This window comes from Peromyscus leucopus, chromosome 13 (genome assembly GCF_004664715.2).
Source record: "Peromyscus leucopus breed LL Stock chromosome 13, UCI_PerLeu_2.1, whole genome shotgun sequence".
Classification (NCBI taxonomy): domain Eukaryota; kingdom Metazoa; phylum Chordata; class Mammalia; order Rodentia; family Cricetidae; genus Peromyscus; species Peromyscus leucopus.
In genome coordinates, this window is record NC_051074.1 from 50606907 (window position 1) to 50615085 (window position 8179).

Here is an 8179-nt window from a genome sequence, read left to right on the forward strand (position 1 = left end):
GAAAGAGAAAACCACCCATTCTATAATTCAGGCAACTAGTTGAGAGAACTTTTAATTAAGGACATTTCACAAAATAGGGAGCTCTGAGGGTGACAGGAAATGAGAACTTCTACAGGGACATTGTAAGTAGGCTAGCTGTAAGGGAACCACGTGACGTTTTCAGTGAGCCTTAGCAACAAAATCTATGGCTCAAAGGGAAGTCTGAAGACTGGATATTTCATTTAGGGACTGTATAGTTACAGTTTGACTTATTAGATGGTGAGAGATTACTCTAAGCCATTTAAAATGAAGACACAATAAATAAACAGCTCTCAGACTAGACTCTCAGAGGGAGGCAGAAGAGTTAGTTACATATGTGGATGATGATGATGATCATGGATAACAAGTTAGTATTCTTATTGTACATTAGGTATTGTCAATATCAAAGATAAGGCAGGAAAGGGTGACACTGCCCTAGAGAAGACATGTGGCAGAGAACAGGAAATTGAATGTTAAGAATGGAAAGCAAGATAGTTGACAGGAACAGATAGTCCACATTGGAACATAACATAGGTCATAAGGTTAGGAAGATACGGGAAGAGGGGAAATGACAGGGGAAAGGCTATGAGAACCAGATTAAGGAGTTCGGGTCTCATGTACCAAAGAGAAATCTTACATATGCTTGAGCAAGGGAGTGATGTGCAGAAAACATCGCTTGATATCACTTATTTTGACAACTTCATATAAAAACACAGGGGAATGGAATGTGAGCAACGGTTAAGCAAAATCCAAACTATGGAACTTGGAGAAAGACATACTGTGGGAACCCATTTTCAGGTTTCCTGGTGGCTTTACCCAGCAGGTCTGCATAGAGAGGATGATTGAACCACGGGCCTGAGTGCAGGTGTCTGAGATGATCTGCACTTGGCTGTGCTGGAGGGAGGGGGGGGGGTCTTTTGCTCCACCCCCTTGGCATTTCTATAAATACCCTAGGGCAGAGACAGTCAGGGCCCATTGGAATAGGTTCCAGGCCCTCTTGAGGCTGTCTTGTATTTTCTGTTTATCTCCACATTTTGAATCCTTGTATCTAATATTTCCTGCTGCTCGCACTCAAGAAAACTCTGGGGGAACTGTGGGGTCGGTGGGTAAACACGCCGCAGCACACAAGGCTGAATTTAAATTAATTATATGAATATTTGTAAACTGTCCCCACCCCTTATATAAGTTTACTCAAACAAGCAGACAATGTCACTGCTGCTCATCCAGTCCTTCGATTCTAGGAGTCCACGAGGGAGAAGTGGCGAAGAGTCTTAGGATTCAGATCCAAACAAACTGAGAAACATACCTTATCGCAAACAGAGAGAACGGAATATAAGACATTAATGACACCGAGGGAGGAAGAGCTGACAGATCAAATGGGCTATGAGAACATGAGGGAGGGGAACTCCAGCAGGAAGCTGGTTCTCTCCCCAAGGCCAGCTAGATAAGAGAATGTAACAAGAAGATCCTGTGTGGGGGGCTGCCTGGCACAGGCTGAATCCATCGTGGGCTCTGCTGCTGTCATGAGCTGGGAACGTGGTAGGAGGACAGACTGTCCTAAGGGGAGGAAGGCTGGGGAATACAAGCAGGGAGGAGAAAGGGGAGAATAAACAGAGGGAGGAAAGGAAGGGAGATGGATGGAGGGAGGGGGGAGGGAGGGAGGAGGGAGGGAGGGAGGGAGGAGGGAGGGAGGGAGGAGGAGGGAGGGAGGGAAGAGGATGGATGGATGATGGAGGGAGGGAGGGAGGGAGAGAGAGAGGGAGGGAGGGAGAGAGGAAGACCTTTCCTTCTGCCTTCCACTAGTTTGCCTTGCTCTCTAAACTGGCTGAATGCCAATTAGCAATGGAAATGGCAGAGGAATATTTGAGAACAAACATAATAGCTGTGCCAGGGTCAGCAGTCTTCTCTAGTAATTCATAGAAATATTAAGTCTCACTAGTATTTCAAATTTAGGAAAATCACACACAATATTTCCAATTCAAATTGATATATTCAGGAAAGTGATTTTTTTTATAAGTCTAGGCTAAGCTGATGCTTTTCTCAGGAGAAAGTACTTCTACATTTGCAAGCTTTTCCTTGATTGCCAAAATAACGATTAATTTCCATAATCATTTAAGAAATAAAAAAATTCCTACTCTCACTCAATCATCAAATTCAAATTAATCATTTTGTTTAGCTATGATTGCATAGTACTATAAGCAGAAAATCCAAAAATCCTATTAATATTGAACACTAAAATTGCCTAACTACAATCCTATCAGATAATATTTCACTTATTTCATATGTCACAATTTTATACATTAATCCATGACTTCATGATGGAAACTTTGAAAGACTGAGTTTTATGTCCTGATTCCTTTGTAGAAAATTATTTGAGAAAACCGTTCATTTTGCCATGTATGTACATTAATTATAAGTGCCTTATTATCTCAATGCCTATGGGAAGCTTGATTTAATTAGTATTTTTTCCTTCAAGAATGTGCACTCTTGTTGCTATACGTATTTGTTAGAACTTTCTTACCATGGTCTCCCAATAGGGGGCTGGCTAGAGGGCCCAGTGAGTAAAAACGACTGCCACCGAACCTGCTGATATGAGTTCATACAGGAAGGAAGAGAGAATGGACTGCCACAAATTGTCCCCTGACCACCACATGAATGTTGTGGCACACATGCACTCACACACATGCCCACAAAATAGATGAATGCAAATGTAAGAAAAAGAATATGAGTAGGTTTTATAGAGACAACACATCTCAGAAGACTTACAAGGAGTCACTCAGTGGCAATTGTTCACTTGCCAAAAACAGAATAAACGTCAGCGTTTAGTCTATCCTAGTCACAGGATGGTGAGTCAACTTCAGAAGAGCATATTTGGGCCATGATCTCTGCCAAACCCTTTGGTCCATCCTTATCGATTTAATAGAAATATGCTGTAGATCACTGCCCATCAGGAAGAACATTTTCTTCACTCCCTTTGTCTAGAGCAGTGGTTCTCAACCTTCCTAACGCTGCAACCCTGTAATACAGTTCCTCATGTTGTGGTGACCCCCAACCACAAAATTATTTTCATTGCTACTTCATAACTGTAATTTTGCTACTGAATGGTAATGTAAATATCTGGTATGCGAGATAGCTGATATGATAGCCTTTGACCCCTAAGGAGGTCATGACCCACAGGTTGAGAACCACTGGTCTGACTCTACTAGTCCTTCCGGGTCATCCACCTACTCTCTGCCGTAGGTTTATGGAAATTTGAGAAGTCAGTCACTCAGATATGTGTCCACTCATGACAGTAGTTTCTCTACAGCTTTACATACGGAACCACAGTAATCACAGAGGAAACAGTTTATCAGTATGTATTTATCGAGGACTGCTATGTGTGGGATTTTGTCTTTTTAGGGTGCAGAGAAGCAAAGCTGACTTTTCTTCAGGAGATGACATCCAAGACTGAGATTCCCAAAATACAGCCAGAGGGGGGTTCATGTAAAATTTTATACTACTGTTGGTAAAAATTTCAAAAACACTTTCTCCCCTCCCCACCCCCGTGAGATGATAGCCCTTCTGAAATATGACAGCCAGTAAGAGTTTTTAACTTCTTCGGGCCCTTCCCTTAGAGAATCACCCAAAGGACATTTTGAGTGATGAAAGATAGCTGAAGGGAATGGTGCTTATTTTATGTCGAAGACTATAATTTACATCAAAGTTAAGAACTAAGAGTGGCAATCAGAGCGAACTCTTTCTTGACGCTCAAACTCTTTTTGGTATAGCTATTTTGCTGAATGCAATGAAAGCTTCTATAATTTTGTCTTCAAGGCACTAATTGCAAGGACTCTATGAAATATGCTTATCTGGCCAGCACTTTGACTCTTTTCTTAAATTATGGTTCAGATGGATGGACAATGAATTCATTCTTCAAGGCTCTACCTCATACTCTGATACATTTTCCTCTTTCCCTCGCCACTTGGTAAAATAAAAACTCAATCACGAGAAAATCATCCTTTACATTTTCTTTCCTAAATCAGCATACATGTGCAGGGCTGGCTAAGTTTTCAAAATTACTTCTTACAAATGACCCGACCTAAAATGGATGGTTTCTAGCTTTGATGTTTCTATCAGTCAGGTTTCTAGACTGAATCAGATGGCCTGCTTCTACTGAGTTAAGTGTTTGTACCTTTAGTAAAGGAACTTCTCATACATGTGGGCAGCTGTAGGGAGCCCATATGGGATGAAGAGTGACATTGAAATGGCCGCCTGGTGTGTCATAGACAGAAATGCAACCAGTTTGTCACAACACAACAACAAGGGATCTCAGACATTGGATGCACCAGCCTAGTATTGACCCACATTTGACCTACAGGTACATGTCACTGATCAAACTCATTGAAAGACAGAGACAGGTAGCCCAATAACTCCTAGAGCTGAGGCTAGGACAAGTAACAGCAGACACTGGAAAAATAGGGGCATAAGCAATGTATCATAACTTTTCTTACATCACTTGTTTTTTATTTTCACATTATTGTATAGATATTATGACAAAAATCAAGAGCAGACATAAGGTGACATGCTCACCATAAAGGACACATTAGGATGTGCAGTGGTATAGACTGTGAACTTCCCTTCTTATTGTTTTTACTTAGCCAAGATTTAGTTCCATCCATCAGGTTTACCTGAGAGACAAAGGTTTCCTAAGTATCTCTGGGATGGCTTTATCTCTCAATACACATGACTTTCATTAGATAATGAAGCCTTTTATTATTGGTGAGCCAGGTAGGCCCTATGGTTCTTTACTAGACAATTAAGAATGACTAGGGGATTGTTTGAAATACGTCCCTTATTCTCTTGAGATTGGTTGGTATGTTTCAGAGTAACCAAGCTCTGATATAAAATCTCTTTTGGATATTAGAATAAGCATGGCAACTTAAAAGTGCCATTTTTATGTTCATTTTGGCATTTCCATTATTTTTCAAAGCATAGGTGTAATTTGCATACTGATGTTTGTTATATATTATATCTGTGGTGGCTGGAGTGAGAATGACCCCCATAGGCTCCTATGTTTGAACGCTTCTTCCCAATTGGTGGAACTATTTGGAAAGGATTAGAAGGTGTGTCCCAGGGGATGAACTTGCGGTTTCAAGAGACTTGTCCCCTTCCCACTGTACTCTGCCTCTGGCTCGTGGGTCGATATATTAGTTCTCAGCTATTCCTGTCACCATGTCTTCATTCTGTCACCATGGGCTCTCACTCACTGACACCGTAGGACGGATCAAACTCTTCTTTTATAAGTTGCCTTGGTCATTGTGTTTTAGCACAGCCATTGAAAAGTAGCTAACACAATGTCCTTAACATGCTCAGCATATATCACAAGGAAAGAGTATACAGATAGTCTCAAGACTTTGGAGCAATTTTTGAATGGCATAAATTGAGAGAAAATAATTGGAGAATTCACGCCTGAAGTCTGTGTTCTTACGTCCAAAGTGGTGTTCGGAAGAAAGATGTGAAAAGTCAAATCTTGCTTTCAGATTTCTTTGCTCAAGACTTTTTTTTTTTCAGTAGACTTAATAACTCACAACACCATGTGACTTATTTTTAAAAGTGCCATTATTTTAGCAGGTCATCCTGCTTCCACCTAGGTTTTCCCTGGTTTGGAAGAGTTTTGGCATTTTAATGTCATCGACTTCTCCCAAGCAGCTTCAGGAAACATTTTCAAATTCCCAAGCCACATGCTCTTCCTCATATGCCAAATCTAGCCAGTAGTGTGTATGAATGTGTGTGTGTGTGTGTGTGTGTGTGTGTGTGTGTGTGCAATACATTTAATATGGGTGCAATATAACATACAGGAAAGAGAAGGAGAAAGGCTAAATATTGGTGGACTGAGCTCAGGTAATGAACTTGAAAGATAAAAAGATAATTGTTTTTCTAGTTTCAACTCAATTGTGGATTTTTCATTTTTAGTGGTAGATAAGTACATAAAAATGCATCCAATAGTATAAGAGTAAATCTCATGCGAAGCTCCACTGTTTTCATGTTCATTGAATTATACAGTCTTTGGGTGTAGTTAATTTCTGTGTACGATACGTTTTTTGTTTGTTTTTTGTTTGTTTTCTTTTTAATTTTTGCAATTGTTTTGTACAATAAAGTTCTTTTAAAGAAAATATTTTTTTTAAATTCCTGAACAGTTGATTTCAGGTACCTTTGAATAAAACAATTGGAATAAAATATCACACCAGAGTTCTAAATTCCTTGAACCGTTGACTTGAATGATTCCCCTCCCCCCCCAGATGAGCAATGGAGTAAGTCTGATTTTGAAGATCCATAAGAAGTATGGTCAAGTACCTCAGAGTTCACAGTTAAACTAAGCAAAATCAACACAAAAGGGTAAGACCAGAAAAGCTAAAAGTTGAAGCAGAAGCCTAATTGGGGGAAGTCTGGCTAATGAGCTTCCAGATAATCAATAGATTAGAGTGGTGCAGTCCTTATGCCTGCCAATTACCATATTTAATCCTGTGGCCATGGTCAATGACTTCAGCACCAAGGGGAAAGAAAGGAAAGGGTTAATAGAAAGTCCTGTGAGTGGCAGAATGAGGAAGAAGGACCAGACCCTGTTCTATCAGGTGTCACCAGTCACCTCTGGCTAGTGCTTTTCCTCAGTCGGGGAAGAATCTCTCTCAAGCACTCTTAGCTGAAGAACTCTTCATTAAGGAACACTAATTCCTTTTTGTTTGTACTTAATATTCTGCAAGTAATCTTGACTGTGGGTTGCATTTCCATCTGTTTGCCTCAGGGAGGAAACGTGTGATCAAACACCACTTCATGAACATCTAGTGTAAATGGCATCTTGAAGCCTGAGGCATCTCTTGGAGGCCCAGGTCATGGAGCTAGGTGCCTGGGGTCTCAACTGAGTTCTACCCCCCCCCTCATTCCCTGTAGGATCTGGGGCAGGTGGCTCAGACTTTCTGTGCCTCCAGTCACTCATCTTAATAAAACTTAGTAATAGAACCTATGTACCTTCCAGGGTTGTTATAAAAACTGACATCTGATGTCTGTTTCTATATTTGTAGGGTTTTAGAATGTTAGAGTCGATCCCTTAAAACTTTGTTTGGGAACAAGGAAAATGCTCTCAGTGCTGACACCCAGGCTGGGAACTGGCTTCTGGGACTGCTCTAGAAAGCACATCTGGACAATAGTGCCGTTCTGTTGTGTGTAAGGAAGTGAGGGGGTTGAGATGGGCACTGAACACAAAAGGCAAATTCCCGGGACTTTCCGGCCAGGGAAAACACTGCTTCCACCTTGGGGCAATGAGGGAGCTGAATCTAGCTGAAGGTACATTCTCTGTTTCTTGATTATTTCCCTGGTCCTCACTCTGGGGAGAGAAACACACACTCAAATGAAAGGAGATGCAAAGTTCTTGAGGAAAAGTACACTGCTCTTGTAAAAGGTTTTATTGCTCACATCTCTTGGACCAAGGGCTGCAGGCATTTCAGGGCCAAAGTTCAGCTTTCAAGGAAGCTTTTTACAAAGGTGTGTCCATCACCGGACCTAAAACAGGAACAGAAAACTAAGCAGGATATCAAAGTCTGTCTTAGGAAGCGAGGGCGGTGCTGGCCGAGAATGAGGGTTCAGTATGGAAGCAGGGCTGGAGGCTAATCCTGAAGGAAAGCCCCCCAACACTGGAGAGGTAGCAAGGCACTCTGTGATGCTGTGCTTTTGGCCCTAATGAATTCTTGCAGCAACTCTTAGGAAGGTATTTGCACTGCCCCCATGAACACACCCCTACATCTCTAAGCCTGAGCCATCAGCACCTCTGAGTTAGGAGCCTGCACTCCAAATGTCACACAACAAGCCGCAACACTACTGAAAATATTTATACTCTAGATGCTGTAAATTCAACTTCTTCCGTCTTTCCCTAGCCTACCTAGACCATGACTTTTCATGAAAAATGTCTCCGGGGAAGACAAGGCTCTCGGCTCTTTGAACACCAACCATCTGCTTCTGGCATACACTGTATTCCTGCTACTGCTACAAACTCTGAAACCTCATACCAGCCAAGGACCAGATGGAAGGCAGACATACTCAAAGCTTAACTGAGAAGAGTGTAGATGAAGGGCCCATTGGCAGGAGTGGGAGGAAGGAGCCCACAAGGAGGAGCATTTGGAGAATAGTA